The 26628-nt window shown below is 36.7% G+C and overlaps 1 protein-coding gene across 3 annotated transcripts in view; it reads left to right on the top strand.

Moving 5' to 3' along the window:
* dlgap4b (discs, large (Drosophila) homolog-associated protein 4b) overlaps window positions 1-26628 on the top strand; it is a 159989-nt gene that overhangs the window by 33972 nt on the left and 99389 nt on the right. For all 3 annotated transcript variants that reach the window (XM_030133441.1, XM_030133440.1, XM_030133442.1), the window contains exon 2: window positions 11308-11371. The gene's annotated coding sequence lies outside the window, so the exon portion shown is untranslated. The remainder of the gene's footprint in view (window positions 1-11307; window positions 11372-26628) is intronic.

Here is a 26628-nt window from a genome sequence, read left to right as displayed (position 1 = left end):
GGTATAAAACATCATTTTTTGCAGGCATGCTTTGTTTTTGGATGGATGGCTGCTGGATTTGTCAGGATTGTAAATGTGGCCATATCAGTGTTGCATGATGGACTGGAGAGTAAATCTGAGAAGAGACAGCAGCAGACAAAGAGGAAAATAATTGAGATGATGGTAACGATCTGTATATTTATGACTCTGAAAAGCCATTTGCTGGAGGAGAACATTTAGCAGTTAATTATGTAATGAATTCAAGCCAACAATGTATGGGAAGTGATGACAACACAGAGGGGAAAGAAAAGCGCCATGAGAGACAGATGGACCTTCAGCTGGACGGAAAAAAAAATATGAAAGCACAGAAAGACCAGTATAGGATAGGACTGACTGAGAGGAACTGGGCAAGACACAGATCTGTCTACTGATGACAAAGAGCCTCCTGCCCTCCTCTTCCTCCTCCTCCTCCTCCTCCTCCTCCTCTTCCTCCTCTTCACCCTTTTGTCCTTTTTTGCTCAGTGTGAACAAGCTGCACCAGCCAACTGTTGCTACGACTACAGCTGTTGCCACAATGGTGGTCATTAGGGGTCGTTACCATAGCATGGAGGTTCCCCGGGGCAATCAGAGGAGACACACTGCACCCACAGCGAGGGTCAATATGTTCAAGTAGTTTATGGAATGACAAAGCACGCGATTATTCACCAGCCAATGAGAAATTTGCATTGACTGGAATAAAAATTTTATCACTTATTGATCTATGAACACATAAATCGTGGGTCTATAATTGCAGGTTATAATTGCATTAGGGTTTATCTCAGCAGCTATGTGTTAAAGAGCCTTGGAAATGTAAATTAGATGGAATTACAGTCAATACATAACAATATTAACCTGTCACTCAATATATTGTAGAGCTGCTCGATTATTAAATTAACAAACAACACAGTTGCTGGTTGTAGCTTCTTAAATGTGAATATTTTCTGGTTTCTTTCCCCCTGTGTAACTGTAAATTCAGTACTGACGATTTCATAGGATTTGGAAGACGCTTTTTCTTCAATGTCTTGACATTTTATAGTCCAAATGTTTAATAATTGATCAACAGATTGGGGTCACATAAAGACCCAAACAGCCAGTGACAACCAAAATCATCTATTGTTTTAAAATGTTAAACAACTTCTGAACCACTAAACCTATTAACTTGTTGAAATAATTGGTGTAAAATACAGTTTGTCATCTTTTCATGGTCATCAGATATGACTCATTTGGATGTTCAGAGGCGCCGTAGTGAACATGGAAACACTGTCATCTTCTACAACACTGATTCACCAGTAACGCTCATGGAGTTTGATAAATGACACCAGATGCAGACACTTGTTTTCATGTTCAGTTGCTGATATCTTTGCTGAAAAAGTCACTTTTTTTTCATCAGTTTTCTCTGTTTTTGATATAATATCCCTCAACCTTAAATGGAGCTTTTATGAACATCCACATGATCAGTGAATTAAATACAGTAAAATACTTGATTTTCCCTGAAAAAAAACGTAAAATACAGAGGGTAATATTAAAATAAATGGTGATTAATCACTTAGGAAAGGTTACATATAGAGAAAAAATTATTTGGGAAGTGCCTCAAAGTAGCACTGGGTCTTTATAGGTTAATCGACAATTAAACTCCTGTTCATTGTAGCCCTAATATAACTTAAATGACATTATGTTTTAGTTTGAGGTCCAAATACAGTCTCGGATTCATTTAAAAATTGTTTAGCCTAGTCTAATACATGTAACATCACAATCTAATTCCTAAAACTAATTTTCAATTTAACATGACAGCTAGTATTAATCTAAGGACCTAGGACAGGGGTGCCAAACATGTGGCCCACGGGCCAAAACCGGATCTCTAAAGGGTTCAATTCGGCCCACAGGATGAATTTACAAAGTCGAAAATTTATTTATATATCAAAAGTGTCAGTGAGTCTTGTATTGATCATAAAATTAAATGCTATATTTTTCAATTCCAGATACGTGTTACTACATTAGTTGTATAAATGATAAGCTGAGGCATAATATTGTTAAAATTGCATTTATTTTTCTTAAGAAATTTCTAGATGTTCATGAATGTGAAGATTATTCACATTTTCTTTTTAAGGATTGTTTGTAAAGAATTTCATACTGTAATTTCACTTCTTAGCACTAAAACAAAGTGCTCTGAAATGTTGGAGTTGTCAGTATTATTAAGTTTTATTAAGTATTTATATGTTATGATGTTATCTTACTGATTTGGCCCACATGAGATCAAACTGGGCTGCATGTGGCCCCTGAGGTAAAATGAACTAGACACCCCTGACCTAGGACATACAAGTATTTCTGAATTCCTTTTCCAGTTCTTCAGTGTATCTTGCCTAGAACTAACTGAAGGCTCTATGACAAGTATTCTGTTTAGCATGATTTTATAATTGTAAATACTTTTTAGTGAAAGTCAGAACAAAATTAATTTGTGGTACTATGTGGGGCAAACTCACAACAATAGAGAGAGAGAGTGGAGACATAATTGTGCTATTCATGTGTAAATGTAAGTGTTTAATATTGCAGCAGCACTGTGACGAACTGGAAACATATCCAGGATGTACCCCGACTCGACTAGATTAGGCCTCAGCACCCCTGAACCCTCCAGAGGATTAAGAATTAATTAATGAATAATATATGAATGTACTGATGAATCATAGCCTGTTGACATCCAGACTTATAGGTTATGGTCATTTGAGCTCTTACATCAAATGGAGCACAGATATTTTATGACTGTATATTTTGGCTGTTTTATCTCTATATTAGTTCTCATTTAAATTCAGTCAAAACCATTGATATTCATATAATATCCCAACTATTGTGGCCCTTCCTCGAAGACTCGAATGAAGGAGTGAGAACAGTTGTAGAGCCACAGATAGAGAGAGAGAGAGAGAGAACATATGGCATGGTAAGAAAAAAGCAATTGTATAGAAAACTTTAATTACTTCCTGATTCTAACCATAGCTCTTATATTTTAGAAACACATAAATACAGCCACATGTCTTTTTTTTTTTATTTCTGGATTTAATATAAAGCTGAAGCACAAGCTCCATCATTTCTGTGTGTGTGTTGTTACCAGGTGGGTTAGAGGCAAAAAGCTGAAATGTCTGCGTTGATGTTAGTAAGCTTCATGTTTTGAGTTGTTTTGTTTTTATATTGTTCTGCCCTTGTGAGGTACAAACTCACTGCCAGATGGTTAATGCCCAGAAATGTCCCAAACACACCAAAACAAGAGGAAGTAGAAAAAACAGGCAAAGGGCAGGCTCTCTGTGGGTAAATACACCACCACGCACAGGCTTGGGATCAAAAGTGATGATTTTATACAGTGTTTTAAGGAAAATGTTACATACCTTTAAGTGTAAAATGATTCAAATGCACTTTAGAGCAGGGATGTCAATCATTCAGCCCGTGGTGCCAGGCACAACAAACCCTGCCCCTCACACATATTTCACCCATTATAATGATATGGGAACATTTTTAGAAAATCTTAAAAACTTTGAACTTCGACCTACTTTTCCCGAAATGTAACCATGTCTATTCTGTGTCACTGGCAATCTATAAACCCAATTTGGTATGAATTCAACCAATAGTTTTGCTGCTAGAGTGTTAACAAACAATGAAATAAACAAAGAAACAAACAAATTGAACCAAAAACAGTACCCCTTGCCTCCCCTTTGGGGGGGCGGGGTAATTAAGAGTGTCGAAATCATTTTTATCTGGGGGCCACATCCTTCCCAATTCAATCTGTCATGAGTCGGACCAGTAAAATACAATCCAGTTAAGGGAGGTGTCTGATCACCTTTTCCAGAGATCCTGATTCTAAAGACAGAAATGCTAATAAACATAACAAGTAAAATACAATCATAATAACCTACAAATAATGACAACTCAAATTGTTTTTGTTTTGGTGTAAAAAAGTAAAATTACATGAAAATGCTAACATTTACAAACTAGAAAAGCGTTCGGAGAGTGCAGACCTCCACCAAGGCAGATCAGTGCCCCCCTCCCCCAGATCACCACCAAAATTTAATCATTTGTTCCTTGTGCCAGTATCAACATTTCCTGAAATTTTCATCCAAATGCACACGGACAGACAGACAGACAGACAGACAAACCAACGCTGACAGAAACATAACCTCTTTGGCGGAGGTAACTATCCTTTCACAAAAACATGTGAATAACCTGAACAACCTAAGAAGTAAGCGCAATTTTAACATTACACCAACGTTTTGTGCATTTGTAGATCCCCTGTGATCTGTAAGTTGTAATGCACATATGTAGGTGATAATCTGAGGCCTAATATAGTTAAAATTTCACAAATTTTTCTAATGAAATTTCAGGTTATTCCTGGTTGTTCATGTTCTTCACATCTTTTAAAGGATAATTTGCAGATATAAACATTTTTGTAATGTGATTTTACTTTTTTCACTCTAAAACATGGAGAAAACTTTGAAATTGACATTATTTATAGGTTGTGTTATAATTTTACGCATGAGATCATATTGGGCTGTACATGGCCACTGAAATAAAAGGACTTTGGCCCCCTGTTTTACAGTCTTGGATTTTCCATTTATATCACAAACACAATCTCGCTATATCATGTGAAATCTTTTGAGGTTCAGTTCATGAAATGGCCGGACATATCTTTTGGCATATTACTAAAATTTGTCAGCTGTGATGGACTAGTTAAAGAAGTATGCCAGAGCAAAATAACTTATAGGGGGCAAGAAGTGGAGCATGAAGTAGAGCAGGAAAGTAGCACTTGCAGAGAAAAGCTAAACTAAGTCTCTTGCAGTATTCCCCCTGGAGCCAGCTTCAGTTTCACTGTAACAATGACCAGTAAGATGTCTCACAACAGTCAGGATGAGTAATTATTCCCCATTACATCGCTTCAGTACATTACGTGACTTCTGACCTAAAAGAGGTATTTGTTTTGAAGATTTGCTGACATGAAAAAGCTTCGTACATATAGTAGTAATCTACTGGGTATGTAAGGTATAATTTGTGACCCGTGTGTGTAAAAATAAATGTGAGAATTGTTTGCTGTCACCACTTCAGCAAAAAAGAGTGGATGAATATCCATGGGGCAACATAAAATATCGACTAAGTCCTTGGCGCTGGCCTCTCAACTATCCTCTAATTTAATCACACTCTGACACAAAGCCTTCACCCTCCAGCTTCTATCATGGTGCTTTCCAAAACACTTTGGAAGGTGACTGTCCCTGCACGTCACATCTGATGCCTGTATGGAGTTCTTAGACGCTTCACCTGTCCATGACCCCAGAATCTGGCTCTCGGGGATTGGCTACTTTTGAGATCCCTTGCTGGGGCTACACTCCTGCCACTGATAGGAGAGGAGAGGGGCTGTGTGCAAATCCCCCACATCCAAAGTGGATTATGGGGGCGCTACTCCTTTGGTGCACTGACTACATTTACTGCATAAAGGGACAGGATAAATGGAAAAGGATGAACAGTTATTTTGCGGAGATGAGTGTTCATTGGAGTATAAGAACGCATGCTGTGCAAGAGAGTGAGAGAGGGGGAAAGTGGGATTGAGTGTGTTGTGTTTGCTTATCTGAAAATAGACTTCAAATTTATCAGCTTTTGTAATATGAGAGTGAGAAGAATGGAGCAGGATTAAGGATGCAAGGCTGTTGGTTGTTTTTTTTTTTTGTTTGTTTGATTGTTTTCCATAAAGCAGCTTGGTCAGTCAGATCAAAGCAAGATTGTATGTGATCAACTGTCAAGTGCAAGTAAAAGATGGGAGACAGAAAATCAGGCAGATCAAAAGAGATGGGTGCACAGGGTTTAAGAGAAAGCAATTAGACAGAGTGGCAAAACAAAGATGTCTACAGCGTAACAGAAAGGAAAAGGCAAGATGAATGAAAGCGTGGCAGAAATACAGAGATGACAGAGAGAGGACACAGCAGAGGCTGCGTGGCCTGTAGTGAAATGGTTAGATCTGCTTTGAGTGGCTGCCTCTCAGACGGCAGGAAAGTGTGTCACAGGAGAGCTAGGCTAATGCACAGGGCTAATGTTGCTTCAATAGACCCCCCGCTGCATTCAGGCTTCCCAGTTTGCACTTACTGTTACTGTTAGTGCAAGTCATGCCCCGAGAAACAAACCAGCATGAGCCACAGTGAAGGGTTTATCTCATACATGGGCAAACAAAGCCTGGGGTCAGAATCTACTGTGAGGATCTACTCTCGTCACTACAGTGTAGTCGCTGCTCAGTCAGAAGATCTGGTTTGTTTTTCCTTAGATGACCCTAAAGTGGAGCACAGATTGGCTACGAGGTACTAGTGCCATTTTTAGAGCAGAAAAAAACAACACTGCGTACTGTAAAACCTTAAAGGAAGAGAATGATGGCATATTTAGACATGGATGCTGCTGTTACTGTGCGTTAAAGAAGAACTCTGAAATATTATTTTAATTTAGATAGTTGAAGTCTTAAGTTTAATCACATATTAGTCAGTAGTAGTTAGAATTCCTTTGTTTCACTAAATTTCTTTGTTTCACTGCTGAGTGGTAATATTCTTCGGATAGTATGGGTCACATCTTGGTCAACATACCAAACGGACAGATTTATGATCACAGGACTTAGGTTTTACCTTAGACACACTTTCAAATACACATGCCCACATAGGATTGTAAACCCCAGCAGATAAGATGTAAACACATTGTCAATATAGGGTTTTACATAGAGTTGAGGTATCACATCTGCTTGACTTTAGAGTCAGATGACACCAGTCCATTTTTTGTGACCCAACCCACCTAACACGAGGGGTCATCCCATAATTTGAAGATCAGTTTACAAGGATGATAAAAGCGATGTGCATTGGAATGTCTGGATCCATTCCAGACTTATTCTTGGAGCTTCCAACAAAAGAACTCGCTAACAAATTAGCTAAGACTCTGTACTGTTTTCTACTTCATTTTCCCCAGTTGTTTGATTATGTGGAACTGACACCACAATGCAGTAAATATATACAGAATTCCTGCTAGGGCTGCATGCTATTGGAAAAAACTTACATTGCGATTTTTTTTAACCCTGTGATATATATTGCGATATGAAAAACTACTCAGGAGGATATAATAGCTGTGTGGCACCAACATAAATAGTCAAACAAATTAGTTGTGTTTCCTCTCATTGTGGCAACAGGTGCAAGGGACTGTCGACGCAGAATACATGTTTCAATATCGTCCTTCTTGTAGCCGAAATAATTCCAGATAACTGACGTTGCTTTTCTTTTTGGCACCACGTCTTCATTTTCAGTGATTTTCTCTTGTTCATTGCTCATTTTTCAGTGTTGTTACCAGCGACTCACTCCATGTGCAGGGGTGTGGTCTGCTTCGGTACACTGATCAAGAATGATTGTGATTGGTGGATCGCTGTGCGCAGTGTGTGTCAGGTACCAGGTGGAAATTAGATTAGAACACACTGAGTTCATTTGCTTCCTACATTGCAGGACCTTGCGATGTGACTATTGCGCACACTTACATTGCGATGACGATGCTCAAACAATATATTGTACAGCTCTAATTCCTAGTTTGTGCTTTTTTGGTGTATTTTTATTTCTTTGGTTTCATACATATTATTATGTGGATGATTTGTAATAGATCACATATCACGGCTTCATCATTATTCTGAGTGGTTCCCACCTTTTGGACTTAATCCACCGAAGGATGGCTTGGCTTTTGCGGGAACAAAACTAGTGAAAATGAAACAAACATTTTACATGTCATTCATTAAGTATTTGCAAAGGGTGGATTGTCAAGCACATATTGCAAATGTTGTGCCTGTGTTATTTGAATGGATGTAAATTAGGGAATATTCATACATTTAACACAAAGTGTGCCCTTTTTTATGCAAATACGTGCCATTGCAAAAAACTATTTAACTATCTAATTCTCAAAAGATCAGCACAAATTGCCACATGCAGTTCAGCTGGTGCATTTACCACCTGCTGAGAGTTGGTGTTAACTGCGCATGAACTCACCTCTGACTCATCGTCTCTCTCTGTCTCTTTCTCTTCCTCATATCTTTAACTTTGCAAAGCTAATGTTGAAATACTCTGTGGGATATAAAACACAGTTTCCATTCATACTGTATATTGGAGGGATCAAATGTGGAAACAAGTTTTCTCAGAGTTTGGGGCATAAAAAAATATTTTTAAAAAAAGTGCTAATGGAGATCATGTTTCATTAACACTTCCATTTATTATCCCAAATCCCAGAGTGTAACAGTTGCAGAAATCACATCTGGACTGACCTGCTGTTAATGAAGTTAGACGTCTCACAGTCTCTTTTGGAGTTCAGAGATGTTTTGTTCCACAGCCAGCTACACTAAGGAGAACATCGGTAATAATGTTCCCATGAGACCCCAGATGCATTCAATGACATGTAACATTATTATGAGTCAGATATTAATTACACCCATTTCAAACCTGCCTGAATTACAGTGAAACATCTCTATATAATCCCACCTGTTTTGATGGACATTTCATTTTTACCTCTTGGCTAACTTCTGGCCAAAGGGGTATTGTAATAATCGTTTTGTCGTCTGTCCATTCAATGATACAATAGCATTATCTGAAGAATGCGTTGAGATATCCGCACTAAATTTATACTGTGGATGCATCTTGGCATGGAGTAGGGGCCTATTGAAAATAGGTGACCTTGACCTACTTTTTCAAGGTCAAATGGCCTTGTGCCTTGTGCAGTTATAATAGCTGAGTACTTTCAAATGTATGTAGTACGTTTTACACAAAGACAATCTAATCAAAATTATAGGGCAGTAACATTCAACAGAATCTTACACTATATTTGGCCGAGGGGTATTAAAAGTGTGCAGTGTTATGGTGTTATGGGCATGAAATACTACAGAAGTCAGCTTGTGATTGCTCTGTGTTTGAGTCTCAGCTTGTTTAAGACAAGAAATTTGTGGAATTTTGCAGTTATTGCAGCGTTCAATACCAATACATAGCTGAGAAACATAGTGGAGAAACTTTGTAAACACGAGAAATTGGAAACTGACACACAACAAGGGCAAACTGCACTAGGGGGCAAATACTTGAACCAAAACATGATTAACTTTTGTGAATAGGTCGTCAAAACTGAGCAGATTACATGTGTAAATGCTACACTCAATTGTTTGTGTAGTTAGCTGGTGCAGTGTATTCTTTGTGACTTCAGCCCTTGGTTTGGCCTTTCAGCCAATGGTAATAAAACAGCATTAGTCACTGTTAGCAGATGCTCACAGTGGCACTATCATTCTCATAGAGATGGAAAATCCAATACTAACAGAACTAGACAACAGTGATGCAATATATAAACACATGGAGATCCATGTAGTGCTACATTTTGACACTGCTTGAACCAGTAAACTTTACAAGGCCTTCAGGAAAGCATAGCCCCTTAAAGTGTTTTTCTCTTCTTGTTTATGTTGTTTGTGAAATCACTCAGGGAAGATGGGCCTCATTACCACCCCAGACTCATGAATACCATAGATACATTTGGTTAGGGCTACGGGCAGCTAATTATGCTTCAGGCTACTCTTTTTTTTGTCTCAGTGGATCCATAGGTTGTTTCATTTGATTTCTAAGAGCCTATCTCATTAAGAAAAGAATTGAAGTAGTATTGATTGAGAAAATGTGAATCACGCATTTGCAAAACAAAAGCTATACTCATATGCAAATGTTGAACTCACTGTGATGGCAAAGAAAAATTAATAAGTACAGAGACAGCACAGCTTACCTCTTGTTAATGAGACATCAACACTGGGGCAAAGCTCAAAGTGATGCTAGTGGTTGAGGACAGACATTTAGCCCTCATCAGAGACTTACATCCCATAGGGAGGGCAGGGCAAGGTCATGTAAGGTCACTTATCAGTCAGGTCTCAGCTGCACACACCTAATATCCATCAAGGTGTCATCCCTAATGGTTACCATGAGTGTGAAGGAGGGTAAAGACATAATAACCAAGTAACTGTGTTGCAAGTTTCACAGTCTCAAACAAAAATATGAAGCATTTGTTGGGTTTTTATCCAAATATTGGAGAAGAAAAATACAATGCACTAATATAGAAACAGCACTGAATTAAAAAAAAAAAAAAAAAAAAAAAAAAAAAAAAATATATATATATATATATATATATATATATATATATATATATATATATATATATATGTATATATATATATATATATATATATATACATATATATATATATATATATACATATATATATATATATATATATATATATATATATATATATATATATATATATGTGACATACTTATTATGACATCTGAGCTCACTTTAATCAATTTAAAATGTAACATGCACAAGCATAACGTGTAGGCTATGTTTAAACATACAGAAACAGATGTATTTTATTAAAGTGATGTTTTCAGCTTCAAAACACTATGTCTTGTAATCTTCATGTAAGTTACTAAGTCAGGTGATAGTTTACATTATTGCTCTGTTACTACTGTTATTTCTACTAACAATACTAATTACTATTAATACAGTTTTAATACCCTTTTTAGACATTTCAGTCCAGTTGGTACATAATCAAAGCTGTTTCTTTTGCTCTTCTTTCCATGGACTGGAGTTTAACTTTCTATTTTTTCTTTTTTCATTTTCTGCAATAAATGATAGTTTAATTATAATTTCATGTTTTATATTAAATAGTAACAGTGTCCTTATGGCAGTCTCTGTTTGACTGTGATTACACAACTTACTGAAAAGAACAAAAAAAAGAAAAAACCAAAACATAGAAGAGTCTTTGTATTTACTATATGTAGTTAAATTATGTGCTTTTTCTAATGCTGAATACCATATGTCATATTGTTTGAGTTGAGAAATATTTCTGCTGATGAATGATATGGCTTTGTTGAGTTATATTGCCTCATGAAGCATTCTCCTATTCTTATCTATGGCTTTTAATTAAAATGTTTTTATCTCCAACATTTTGCCAGTTGCCTATCTCTCAAAGGTAATTGATTTTCCAACTAAAGAAAAAAGTGGAATTAGAACATTTACCTCATTTGATAATGAAGACAATAAGAGGTTTTGAACACAATGGAATGTGTTGACAAAGCTCTGTACAAATGTTCATATTCACAAATCATAACTATCCAGCAAGAAAAACAGTGACCTTCAGAACACTTCAAAATACCTTGTGAGCGTCTTCTGTTAGATTTACATTGTGATCTACATGCATTTTATTGAAGCTCCTGTTCCCTCTTTGTCTTGCAGGATTTCTTCTGCGAGTGTGCTCCTCTCTAACGTCAGCAGTAACCTACTCAGCCCCTCTAACAAGGTACAGTACATTTAAACCTCTATTCTCCTGCAGCGCTCAGGGCATTAACGACATGTTGTCATTTATTGCCTCCATTAAGATCATGTGTCTTACTGGGATTGTTAACTAGACCAGAGAGCCGGTGTTAATAAGAAAGTGTCATGCTTGGTGTTGGTACAGGATATATTGACAAGGCTAAAGCTCCAGAAGAATGAGCTTCAAGGCTGAGAAAGAAAGCACGCCTTGACCTTGTCTAGATTGAACTATGATGAATCCTCAAGGCATTTAGACTGAGTGTAGCTGTCAAGTAAAAAAAAAGAACGAAACTGTGGGATGAGGTACTTGTCCTTTGTATGAGCTAATACATCTCTGAGGGCTTTTGTTTGCTAAGGCCAAAAACGAATTAGAATAGAAATGTCAGTGTGTTTGATGTAAAATAGTTTGTAACACAAGTACAGTAAGTGTATCAGTGTTGTTGTATGGATGAAAGGCTATGTTTTGTCATGCAGACGCATGCACATCGCTGCCCGCAGAGCAGTGAACACTGATGGAACATAGCCGCAGTGCTCAGCGTCATGAGTGGAGTGGCCTCTGTGGGCTTCCCTGAGGTTCAGCACTGGACTCATGATTTCACACTGGATTAGTTTCATTCTGAGCATAATTCTCTTCTGCGATACTATCCAAGGGAACAGACTGTCGCTCATGTTGGGGATCAAATGAGCATTGTGAAGGAGCTCTGCCTTATTTTACACAGTCAGACTTGTTCTCGAAATTCACTCTCAAAGAATACCTCTCATCCTGTCTTTTTAACCCTGTAAAGCCTGAACCATTAAATCATTGACAGAAAATTCCAGTTCTTTGAAACTGGAGCCTTTTTTGGTCCTTCTGAACAACCAATTTTTTATTTTTTTTTCCAAATATCAGTTTCTATGTATGAGTTTCAATTTTGTATCATATTTGATACATCGGGTCTCAATGCTCAAATATTATTTTTTTAACGAACAAAAACACAATATAACACAAACATGTCTAACAAATTGGTAATTCCTTTTCAAAATTGGCAAAGTTTTGCCTCCTTCCTCATTAATGATAATCTTGTAGTGTCACCAGAAAGGCCTCTGGTGAACGAATTCCTCCCCCCTGGTGGATTATCTGTGTATGTATTGCATGTATCTAATTGTACACATCAGGGTTTTCAAGAAAAAAAATATCACACTGATCATGTAGAGGGCTTCAAAATGCATGTATCAAATATGATATATTTGGCGTTATAGGGTTAACTGTGATGAGCAGGGTTGATATACCTACAATTAAACTTTATCATGTCAGAGTGAAAAAATAGTACCGCAATGATTTTGGAAAGTGTATAAATAAAATAAGAATTTGAACTTAGTCATGACTCTGCACCTTGCATCCAGTGACATTAATAGTACCTCTTTTTAAGGTATTTTTAGCACTCAAATAAACAAATCGATATCTTTTCTGCAGCTGTTGCATTAGTGATTTTTCTGCTCCACTGTGCTTGGCTCTGTAACACTGACCCATTCATCAGGGCAGGCTCAAAACATCAAGGTGGGAAAGTTTAAAAGCTTGACTTATTGTAGTTAAAAAAGAATCACGCTTTAAAACATTTCTTGAACAAACGCTGACCTCTGCAAGTATTGATTGGATCAATATTAGTCTAACCAAAAGTAAAACCACTCTGTAGGCAGAGAACGTGGACAAGCATCTGAGAGCATGAACCAGTAATGAAACAGAGGAGGACATTTTTAACCTTATTAACTAAATATCCATTTATTTCATAGTGGACAGTACTTAATGCTCATACTGTGACTGGGAGCGAATAAATCCAGCACAAAAACCAACACAGTTGTACATTTACACACATATTCATCTTGATTAAAAGCATGAAAAGTAATATTTTCTTACTAGCAAAACAAATGTCGCCTAAATTTCTAGGATCATCATGTCTGTTAAAATTAACTTCAGTAAAATATGCCTCTTCCTTGCTGTTCCTCATTGTCGCAGTAATTTACAACAACCATCTTTCATTTACATATCAGGACACTTAAAATGCCGCCCTGCTCACCCTTGTGTTCTCTTATGGGATTTGCATCAGCAGTTCAGTTAATTGATCACCCAGACAACTCAGGCAGTATTGTTAATTGCTGTTAATACTTTGTGTTTGTTAATGCATCGACACTAATGAATACCCATGAAGAATCTGATTTCTCATTCCACTCTAGTGTTAATTGCATGTAAAAAACCCAAGAGTAGTCACAGAGTTTTATGTTGACATTCAAATCAGTCTGAGGCACGTTATTGATGTTAGATGTCTGCATTGTAATGTTAGTGCATAAACAGTCCATTAAAAATGCAAATGATTATTGTCATAAATGCATACATATTAATTTTGCCATTTCTTTCTGTCTTAGATAAAGGGTGCATATGTATTTATTTAGAATTTGAGCTGAACAGAGCCAACACCACAGAGCCACAGTTGGTAAGAAGCTATTGTAGATAAGCACATCAAATAACTGTGGTTTAAAGCGAGGTTTACTGTCACCATGTAGCCTTTATCTCCTTTATTTTCTTCTTCAGAGAAATACTTTCACATAATATCTACCACTGGGAGTGTCTACATACCTGACAGTATGGTATTTTAGTTCATGTGATTTTTCAAAGCTTAATAATCACGGGTGAAATGTGGCTGCATCCAAAGCCACGATCACACTGCCTTCGTTTAGCTCACAAACAGTTTACTCCTCTCTCTCCTCAGAACCACAGTGTTGCATTTCATATGTGGTGAGTTGTGGGTGATATTGTGTCTGTCATTAATCTGTGGAAAGTGTTTTCATCTTGAACATGTAACAAAAGCATTGTTGAACATTGATTGAAAAGACCCTCACAAGCAAAGGGTTTGTTTCCTTTCCTGGCCCACTTTCATAGACTTACTCAGAAATAGTTGAATTTTTTATTCCAAAAAGGATACATCTTATGATGCCATATGTTAATATTCTACAACTATAGAAAGCACTTTTACACAGAGACCCCGGAAAAAAGGTGAGATGGTGATCCCACCTTTTTCCACCATTGACTCATTTCCGCAGCCAAGGCAAAGGAGTAACAGAGGTGATACAGGCTGGACTTTTACACAACGGACCAACGTTCCAGAGTCAAAGGGACGGTGATGCAGTGCAGTGTATAGTGTGTGTAGTGTGTCGGAAATACCCCAAACATAGCGATGTTGCTAACCTCTCCAGAGTCTTTCACCGTTCCACAAACGTTAGCATGGATAGAGTCCTCCGCCCAAAGTGACAACAGCTCAGGGATCTTGATGTTTCCCCAGTTCAACATATTTCTGGCCACGTTGATATGTTTGTTTGCTGTACATGTCCTGCACTCATTTTTATATCTCCCCAGTGCAGGGTTGCACAACCAATATGTCATCAAAACGTCACCCCTTGGTTGTGGAACGAGAAGTGTTCCTTTTACATAGTGTTCCTGAGTCATGATTCCACCTTTATCACGGCTCTGTTATTACCTCCAGAGGTGTTACAGAGCCGTGACAGAGGTGGGACCAAATGATCCCACCATTTAGTTTACACAGACATTGTTCCGGAATAAAGGTGAAATATTCCCGTAACAGAAGTGCTGTGTAAAAGGGGCTGCAACCTCAAGATGCTGTCACCCCCATTTGCCATAACCTTAAATGAGCAATATTTCCTAAAAATCACATCAATTTCATCAACTTATGTGTCATTCATGCATATAATACTTAAATAGTGCCTTTAATATGTATGCAGCTCCATATAATAACCAAACATGACCTTTGTTGAAATGTTGATACTGGCACAAGGAACAAATGTTTAAATTTTGGTGGTGATCTGGGGGGGGGGGGGGGTTAATCTGCCTTGGTGGAGGTCTGCACTCTCCGAATGCTTTTCTAGTTTACAAATGTTTGTTGTTATTATGATCATGAGTATTTGTTGCTTAATGAATGTAACATCTACTTTTTAAGTCATGCATCATTGAACATGGTCCAAAAGGATTTTCTAGACATAATTATGCATTTTACTGAGCCAGACACACCTATTTTTTTTTAAATAAATCCAAAGTGGGTAAAACAGATAGGATACCAGAACATGTCCTTTAGTACCACTAAGAAACAGTAGCAAAGCTCATTTAGTGAAAATACACACAGCCCAGCCAAAAAAAAAGTCACCAGAAAACAGGTGAGAGACTTCCACTGGATAATTACTGCAATGATTCATATGTTTAGGCTGGAAATAAGTTCTTTAACCCAAACTGATGCAGTGAGTAGCTTTACATTTCATAAACAACCATCAGTTACAGAGCATAAAGATTCATGGACATGTGGTCTGATGAGTCCAGACTGACCCTGTTCCAGAGTGATGGGCACATCAGGAAGAAGAGAGGTGGCTGAAGTGATTACCCATCATGCCTAGTGCCTACAGTACAAGCCTGTGTGGGCAGTGTTACTATCTGGCATTGCTTCAGTGGAAAAAATCAAAATCTTACCAAGTGTATTTTTTCTCATTTCTAGTCAAAATATCTCTTTACACTTAAGATAAGACAATCACCTAAGGAGTAACTTTTCAGTGAGATATAAGAACTTATTTTTAGACAATAGATCTTGAAAATCTTATTTCAAGAAATCTTATCAAGATCATTTTTTTGCTTGAATTAAGCAAAACAAATCTTGAATTAGGCAAAAAAAAATCTCCCAATGGAACACGTGAAAATTATCTTGGTAAGATTTCTTGAAATTAGATTTTCAAGATCTATTGTCTAAAAATAAGTTATTATATCTCACTGAAAAGTTACTCTTTAGGTGATTATGTCTTATTTTAGATGTGATGAGATATTTGGACTAGAAATGAGAGATACACTTGGTAAGATTTTGATTTTTTCCAGTGTTCAGTTGGTCAGGTCTAGGTTCAGCAGCGTTATGTGTCCAAAAATGAGGCCAGATGAACCTGAATATACTGAACGATTGGGGTTGAAGATCAGTGGATTTTTTTCTTCCCTGATGACACAGACATTTTCTGAGATAACAACACCAGGATTCATCAGGATCAGACTGTGAAAGAGTGGTTCAGGGAGCATGAGACATGATTTTCACACATGGATTGGACACCACAGAGTCTGGACCTGAAGCACATTGAAAATGTACCAGACCTTATGCAGCGGGTTCAATTCTTTTTTTTTTTTTTTTTTTCTTTTCTTTTTTTTTTTTTGTCCAGGCAGCATATTTATGGTACCCCACTATATTCATTCATTATATTAAATATTAACTATGTTTTGAGTCATATCAATGACACTGTTCCCACAACATGCATTTCACTGAGATGATGAGCAACTGTTAAATGATGATTAACAAATGTCAAAAATACTCCTGTGCAAACTATTGTGTGTTTGTCGGATTGGGAGTAGTGAGTCTTCTCATATAAATTACTTAATTTTTAAAGGTAGAATCAATGAACAAACCCTTACAGTCCTTTGACATTACATTTAATACGTAAGTGTTTTTACATAATATAAATTCCACCAAATGTGACTATATTGAGTCAGTTCGGACCAGCTATGACCAGGTATTCTTAATGGTATTTAAGAGTTTGCCATTTCCTGAAAAATACTAAAAAACATTGATACATCACAGGTGTACTGTTAGTGTACTAAATTTAGTTTTTTTTGTTTGTTTTTTTGTTCTTTTATATGGGTATTATTGTTATGCAAAGGACAGAGTAAACTTTATTTATTTATTTATTTTTATATAGGTATTAATGTTATGAAATGGACAGAGTAAACTTTTTATTTTTTTTATAGGTATTAATGTTATAAAATGGACAGAGTAAACTTTTTATTTTTTTATATAGGTATTAATGTTATGAAATGGACAGAGTATACTTTTTTTTATATGGGTATTAGTGTTATGAAATGGACAGAGTAAACTTTTTATTTTTTTATATGGGTATTAGTGTTATGAAATGGACAGAGTATACTTTTTTTTTATATGGGTATTAGTGTTATGAAATGGACAGAGTATACTTTTTTTTTATATGGGTATTAGTGTTATGAAATGGACAGAGTATACTTTTTATTTTTTTATATGGGTATTAGTGTTATGAAATGGACAGAGTAAACTTTTTATTTTTTTATATAGGTATTAATGTTATGAAATGGACAGAATATACTTTTTTATTTTTTTTATATGGGTATTAGTGTTATGAAATGGACAGAGTATACTTTTTATTTTTTTTATATGGGTATTAGTGTTATGAAATGGACAGAGTATACTTTTTATTTTTTTATATGGGTATTAGTGTTATGAAATGGACAGAGTATACTTTTTATTTTTTTATATGGGTATTAGTGTTATGAAATGGACAGAGTAAACTTTTTATTTTTTTATATGGGTATTAGTGTTATGAAATGGACAGAGTATACTTTTTATTTTTTTATATGGGTATTAGTGTTATGAAATGGACAGAATATATTTTTGTTTTTTATATGGGTATTGTTGTTAATTGGACATAGTTTATTTTTGGTAAGTATATTACTGGTAAGAAATGGAGGGTTTATTTTCATGCCTTATTGTTAAGGAACAGATAGTTTACTTTTGTTTTTGATATGTGCATTATTGTCATGAAAAGGACAGAGTTTATTTTTGTTTTTTGATATGTGTATTATTGTTATGAAATGGACAGAGTTTATTTTTGTTTTTGATATATGTATTATTACTGCTACGAAAAGGACTTAGTTTACTTTAATGTGAAATGCCGCTGCTTGATATGTACAGGAATTTTGTGTTTTATGCATAGTCAGAATTTAGTCTGATATGTGTAGGATTTTTGAGATACTTATGGGATCTGACATAGGAATTTAGGGTAGGCTGAAGGATAAGGTAAGGGGGCGGGAGATTATGAGTTAAACTTCATCCCGCTCCTTTTTGAATGTTAGACTTTATATTTTATAATCTTTTTGTTGTTTGGCTTTAATGGTAATTTGAAATAAACAACCAAAAAAACACTCTTTATTTTTCTAATGCACCCCCCCCACACACACACACACACACACACACACACACACACACACACACACACACACACTCTATGACAACACATTTTGCAAGTCTCCATCTGGTCAGAGGACCTGTGTGAGCTAACAGTTATACATCATGGAAACAATTCAGCCTCCCTTGATTCCTGCTTTTACATGTAACAATATGCAAATCCATCTCTTATGATTCAGCAGCACATGACCAACACTCACAACCAGGCACATTTTTAAGACACTCCGCTGGATTTCTGTCGGCATTCATACATATTAAAGACGTTAAAGTGTAATTTATGAAATCATGTCTCTCGGCAGTTGCTTGCAGTTGTTTGCAGAGGGCCACAGCCTAAACTGCGGTTCCTGTAGGGAATGTGTTCCCTCTTGGGTAAAGTTTGTTATATTAACTTGCTGAAATGCATAATATTAGCTTTAATGAAGTTGCAAGGCCCATGTGATGAGTTCATTTTTGAAAACACTCGTCTCGAATACTAAATTTGCTGTAGAGAACAAAAGTGCTGATACAAGAACTATATGCTAGATGAAAAATCCAACGCTTCATTTGTCCAAACTGTCCGGCCATATCCTAATACAACGAGTCATTACGTACTGAAAGGTGACTGTGTGGGTTTCTGTCGCTTCTTTAGTGTCACTGCCATTGGTGAAGGCAGTGTGTAGCCTTACTGGTATAGCTCTGGTAGACACTTTTGCTGCAGGTGATTTGATTATGTTTCTGCTGAAAGAAGGGGAAACTTCAGCATATTGACATAAAACATACTATACAGGCTTATTCTGCCCACATTCTGCGGTCAATCTCTTCCGCTTTCTGCATATGTGTGTGTGTTTGTGTGTGTGTGTGCATTGTGTCCAGTTTGTGTAGGCATTGCATTAACATGGTTTAATCCCCTGCATGGCTTATTGGACACAAATCCCTCCCAAAGCTTTTAAAACTCCTGCCTTTTCATTTCTGTCCCTCACTGCTCTTCTACCTATCCCTCCATCAAACATCAGAGGGATACTGCACTGAAACCACATACTCTCATCCTTACACCTTTTTTTTTTTTTTTACTGTATACATGTGTCATTTTTTTTTTTTATTTCATCCAGTTCCAAAATGACTTTCTCTTCCAAAATCACATTGCGACATTCACTTTGGTATTTTTAAAACAAAGTAAAGTCAAGAATCAGCAGGGCTCCTGTGTCTAGCTCCACTATTTATGTTTCAGATGGATGCTTTTCTCTGTTGAGACTGAAGCAAAAATAGAAATACATTTAACGCTGCATGAAGTATCTTCTTCTGTTAGCTAGCAAAGACAGAAGATTAAATCTCATTCTTCTTTCTGTCTCGTTATTTAAAAAAAAAAAAGGTCCTGTGAAAAAGACAAAATTAATACCAGGGTAAATGCACCTATTATTAACACATGGATTCTATTTTAATAACCCCACTACCAATTACTGCGGCTCTTCGGTTTCAGTATCACATGATGTAACCTAATTAATGTGACAGAGACAAATGCTTTCATTTCTCATGTATGATCTCATTCCAGATAATATTTGAAGAGAGAAAGTACATTTTAACATTTTACCCCAGCTCACATTTAGTTCAGAGACATCCTTGAAATGTCTACGAGAAGGAGGCCTGGTCCTAATGTTTAATGAATAATTTATCAGTATATGAATCAGTTTTAAGTAATGAAACAAACAAAAAAAAACAACCAGTGTGAGCGTTTTGTAGAACAGTTCATGTAGTTATGATCATGATATTGAACTCAGCATCATGCAACCTGTTAACCACACAACTGAGAATGTTTCAGGTGAAATGGGATCAGATAAATTTAGTTATGATTAAAGGAACATCTTGCTGATTTAGGACACAGGTGTCCAACATGTGGCCCGGGGGCCAAATTCAGCCCGCCACAGGGTCCAATCTGGCCTGTAGGATGAATTTGTGAAATGCAAAAATTACACTGAAGATATCAATCAATAGTGTAAAAATCCTTTTATTTCAGGTTCCATACATACACATATAAACCAATTAGATCTCAACTGGGTCATAATAACCTATAAATAATGACAACTGCAGATTTTATCTTAGTTTTAGAGAAAAAAAAGTAAAATTGCATGAAAATGTTTACATTAACAAACTATCCTTTTACAAAAAATGTGAATAACCTGAAGAAATATGAATAATGTGAAATGTCTTGCAATGCAATATTATCAATATTATACCTGTTACTAAATGTTTTGTGTAGTTGTAATTGTAATGTAAGTTGTAATGCACATGTGTAAATGATAAACTGATGCAGAATATTATTAAAACTGCATTTGTTTTCCTTAAGACGTTTCAAGTTGTTCACGTTATTCAGTTTTTTAAGGAAATGATGTCGATATAAACATCATCATAATGTCATTTTACTTTTTTCACTGGTATTATTTTAGTGGTCCGGCCCACTTGAGATCATATTGTGGTGAATGTGGCCCCTGAACTAAAATGGGTTTGACACCCCTGATTTAAGGCATGTATTGTATTCGATAAACTCGGTCCCCTTAGTTTTGCTTTCACTCTGCAATTTTGGGAACAGACAAATGTGTGAAGCCGTCATTATCTGCCATTATATGTATAGACAGAAGAGGATGTGCTTTATGTCAGGCTCATTTTTAATAACTTTTGTGTTTGGTTTGTTTTTCCTCCTTTTTTTCCATCTGTTTTGGCCAGGGGTGGTTTCACACCTACACATTTGGTTTGTATCTAAGTGAAAAGTGAGATAGTCCCCAGTGAATGAAATGTAAGTAAGTAAAATATTTTTTAAAAGTCAGATGATCTGTACAGTCAGGGTGGATGAAGCAAATAGAATTTAATTTATTGTATTGTAGCCTATATGGGTGTACCCCAGATTATTCAAAATCATCCGATGTTAGATCCATACCAGTTTTTCCTTACAGACATCCAACTGCATTGTATCTAGTGTTGGGGTTACTCTAATGGATTACTTTTTTGCTGTAACAAAGTAGTGTAGGGCATTAGTAATCAATTTTCAGTAATATTTTACTTGGTACATGTTCAATAACACTTGCATTACAACACACTTTTTGTCCATAATTTAATTGCTCAAATGAAAAACAAAGACAAAAATAAAAAACGCCCCCAGCAAGACAGTGAGACCTTAAGGAATCAAAAATGCATCAGTAAAGTTCTATTTCCTGTTGGTGTTCAGCCAGTGGGTGAAGACAGCAGAAGACAGTCCATTTGTGACATGGACGTATGCTCATTACTAACCCTAACCCTGCTTTACAGAAGCTAGTTAGCATGATCCATGTGGTCAGCAATGACAAGGTAAGCTAACGTTTCTATGACTAGGTAGAATTCTGTATCGTCCGATTAGGTTCATGCTGTCTACTGAAGGGATAAAGACAGACAGAAAGGTTGATTTTTACCTTGACATGTTTCGGCTACAACCTGTAGCTGAAACATGTCACTAGATGTTACTGTGACGTGTCATTGTCAGCTGTTGTCTGGCAAACCTGGATATAACAGCTGACAATGACACGTCACAGGAGCATCAACCCTTCTGAGGAAGACTACAGGGAATTCTGTATCATTTACGGATTTGTCAAATGTTGAATGTCAAATGTTGAAAAAAAAAATTGCAGCGTTCCTGCTAGGGATGCTAATTTTCAATTAATTCATTAATCATTAGTTGGTTGACCTTGTCGATCGATTAATAATTAATTGATAAGTGGTGATTTTCCTGTGAACCTTAATTTTTCTTTCAATAGGGTCTATAACACAGGTGTCAAACATGTGGCCCAGGGTCCAAATCCGGCCTGCCAAAGGGTCCAGTCTGGCCCTTGGGATGAATTTGTGAAATGCAAAAATTACACTGAAGATGTTAACAATCCTTTTAGTTCAGGTTCCACATTCAGACCAGTTCAGTCTCCAGTGGGTCAGACCAGTAAAATTCTATCATAATAACCTATAAATACCCACAACTCCAAATTTTTCTCTTTGTAAATATAGATATTTTCATGTATTTACACTAAAACAAAGTATAATTTTGCAAAAAACATCTGAATAACCTGAATTAATATGAACAACCTAAAATGTCTTAAGAGAAGTAAGTGCAATTTTAACAATATTCTGCCTGATACTAAATATTTTGTGTATTTTTAGATCCACTGTGATCTGTACGTTATAATGTACATGTGTAAATGATAAACTGAGGCAGAATATTGTTAAAATTACACATTTTTTTCAGTTTGTTCATATTAGTCACATTGTTTGAAAGGTTAGTTTGTAGATGCAAACATTTTCATAATGTAATTTTACTCTTTTCACTCTAAAACATAGAGAAAAGTTTGGAGTTGACATTATTTATATATTAGTATATTATAATTTTACTGGTTTGGCCCACTTCAGATCAAATTTAGCTGAATGTGGCCCCTGAACTAAAATGAGTTTGACACCCCAGGTCTATAAGAATAAAAGCTAAATATTGTTTATATACTTCATGAAAAAAGCACGTCATGTTCCTTAATGACTGATTTATCGTACCATTAGGGATACAGTACAGACAATGACATTTATGTAGTATAACAAAATAAATAAATTCTGCAGCGAAATTCAATAAAATAAATGGATCTGAAGAAGGGCAGGTTAGAAGAAATGGGCATTTCTGACTTTACATCTCTACCTGACACAATGGAGCGAGATTTTAGTACAGAGGAGGTTCACGTGGGGGACAGGTCTCAAGCAGTGGGGAGATACTGTGCCCCCCCCACCCCCTTCTCCGTCCGGTACCAGACCCCACATGTGTGCACGTATGTGGGCTTCCTCCTAGGCAACCCACAGCATATGGGCCAAACAGACGGGCTGATCTGTGTTTCACTCCACCATGTCCCTAAAGCGATTCTAACTCATCAGCGCTATGATCCGGTTTGATGACTGGCTATCCCGGCTGCGGAGTCACAGCACGAACAAGCCGGCAGCCTTCGGACAGGTGTGGACAGGTGGACAGGGTGACTCCCCCCAAAATTCAACCTCAGCAATGAAGCCTAGTTTAGGCCGTGGTGCCCCCTACTGTCGACACCACAAATACCATCGTGGAAAAGGGCAGTTAACTGACAATTATTGTAATTTAATCGAGCAAATTCTTATCGACAATTAATTGATAGTTGATTAACTGTTTACATCCCTAGTTCCTGCTTGGATTCGAACATCGTAGACCGTAGTGTTTCTTACTGAGCTATCCATCCACTTGTACTTCGGGGTGCAAATTAATGCGTACCAAGGCTCTCCTATCTCTTGTATTTGGGGGGGGGTGTCTGTAGGTAGCTCAAACACATACATACAGGAGTCATGTAACACATTACAATTCAGAGACAGTTATATTGTAAGGTAAGGGATTACTTTTAAATAACAGTAACAAGTAATTTGTAATGGATTACAGTTTGGAAATAACTTGCACAACACTGATTGTATCAAATCTCCATTACTTATGCAGCATATTCACATTCTGACTGCCTAATTACATGTGAAAATACTTTTCAAGGGCACTGATGAATTTTCTTATGAAGGTCATTTTTTTCACTTGAGTCATTTCATAAGCTCTGACTTATCTGCCACAGTCGCTGACTTTAATGGATATTCTCACGCTGTAGCTCCACTACTTGTTATTTTTAGCACTCCGGAGCTGTAAGTCACGTAAGCCGAGTTATGTTTTATTTTGAAATTTAAGCTTGCATCTTATCTCGAACCAGCCACTGAACTACATTCTGATACGCATCCACCTGAAAGATGACCTCAGCACCGCTCTGAAACCTGCATCAGATGCACTTCACAGCAAATCTTATGAGTAACTGCAGTCCTCTGAGCTAAGAAAAAAAAAAAAAACATCTTTTCACATGTGCCGCTGCTGTTGTCTTGATACCGTAACCCCACCCTACTCCTCCCATGCATAATTCAACAGGCAGCTGAGGTTTTTTTTTTTTTTTTTGCTGCATGTAATGACAGCAAGTTGTAGCAGAAAGCACTACGACTTAACATCTGAAAGTCAGTGACAGCAGGAGCCATATCCTGTCATTTTTGCTGACTGCTTCCCCTCTGTGAATCTTTCTCCCTGACATCTCACTCCTGCAAATTCATCACTCTTTCATTTCTCCCACTATTTCCTGGTGCAATAAATACTTTCTATCTTCTGTTCATATCCAATGACTGCTCTGTATTTTTCCCTTCATCTGCGAGGCCATCTGGTCCTCTGTCCTTAGCCTCGTGTCTGCTGCAGTATCTTTGCTCCCTGAATCCATTTGACAAGATTAATAGGGTGAACCTCAGACAGATATAAGCTGCTCATATTGATAGGGATCATTGGGAGGAGATAAGTTCATTGCTGGTCATGTGGAAATGAATAGGCTTTTTCTTTTTTAGCTTTTTTTTCCCCAACTGCTCCTCCCCTCATCAAAAACATGCAGGTAAAAGAAAGCAACCTATTTGATGAGAATATCAAATACTGATCTAAGCTGATATGTAGACCTAATAAATAATGTGTGACCCCTTTTATCATCTAGTGTCAACATAGGTTACAGACACAATGAAAGCGCCCAGCTGGCAGAAAACGAATTTCACTGACCTTGAACTGTAGTCAGATTAATATGGTGGAAACACAGTGAAAAAGCTGATTGGTCAGAGATCAGTGGTAGATTTTGACGTGAGCAGCGTAAGTCATTATATTGTTTAACCAGGGGAGCAGCTACCGATTGTAGGCCCTATGAAAGGTAAACGTTGTGGACCTTTCATAAAATTCACTATCTTGTCGATCGATCAGGGGTGGGTTAATATGTGGGGGTGCGGTCCATAACTAATGTAATGTACGTTGGCGTGAAACCAAACTGAAACTTAACATGTTTTCATCGTCCGACTCCAGACTTCTATGCCTCTATTAGAGGATCTTATGCGAAATTTTCTAAACTTCTAACCTGTATCCACTGGACCCCCTCCACGTGTCTATGGACCCCCCACAAATGCTGGGCCCCATGAATTTATCATGTTAACCCCCCCTAAATGGCACATACGTCTCAATTATTTTTTCTTTCGTCTTTCAAAAAATGTTCACACAAGGGTGAAAAATGCGTTCTCTGCATCTTGTTTCATCACTTCGATGTCTCCTAACCGCAGCCGTGTGTGCGCAATTACGCATCCAACCAGTTTTCACTACCTTTTGAGACATGGTAAATATAGACGCAATTTCTATGAGCAAAATTGCGTTCAGGTTTGGTAAATCACTTTGGATGTGCTAAATTAATATGTTTACATTTTCTCCACCCAGCACACGCACAATTGCATGTAAACGCCCCATATCGCATATTCATCGTGGCAAATGTACTAACTGGATGCAGATGCGCTATTTTGCACCTTTGAATGACACAACCCTTAGTGCGTACTGTTAGTAAGTCAGTTTGTACATTTTTTTTTCGTGTGCAATGAGTTTGCACATGTTTTAATACACGCAAACCTTTAGTAGATCCACCCCATAGACTATACATAATCTACCCATCACGGGATCCTTATACAAAGCTTATTAAGATAATTTGTGTTTATGTAGTCTTTAAGAATGCTAGTAAAACCTTAAAGATCTCTTTCTAATTGTTGATTGTTAATTGTTGATTTTTTGGTTGGTTTATTAAGGTTAATATATACCCTATTATACATTTATTAACAGTTTATGCTGCATGATCCACGATCAGGAGTAAAATAACACCAGAATATTAAAACGCACACCCTCCATCTACAGCTATTTCCTCTGGGTCCAAATCAAAACTCTATGTAAGCTATAAAGATCCAAACAACCATTGATGACAAAAATCATTGACCAATATAAAATGTTTAAAAAGTTCTGATCCATTAAACCTATAAATCCATGTGAATAATTGGTGTAAAATGCATTTTTTTATCTTTTCATGGTCATCAGATATGACCCATTTGGACGTTTAGAGGCTCCGTAGTGAATGTAGAAATCTTCTACAACATTGATTCACCAGTAAAACCAATGGAGTTTGATCAATGAAAGTGGATGGAGACACTTGGTTTCTGTTCAGTTAATGATAAATTTTGTTAAATAAGTCAAGTTTTCTTAATGTTTCTCGGTTTCTGATATTATGACAGTTAACCTTAATCTGAGTTTTTATGAACATCTATATAATCAGTA

The sequence above is a fragment of the Sphaeramia orbicularis genome, chromosome 5, assembly GCF_902148855.1.
Source record: "Sphaeramia orbicularis chromosome 5, fSphaOr1.1, whole genome shotgun sequence".
NCBI classification, from domain to species: domain Eukaryota; kingdom Metazoa; phylum Chordata; class Actinopteri; order Kurtiformes; family Apogonidae; genus Sphaeramia; species Sphaeramia orbicularis.
The sequence above is the reverse complement of the archived record's forward strand: the minus strand, read 5'-3'. Positions and strand labels throughout refer to the sequence as shown.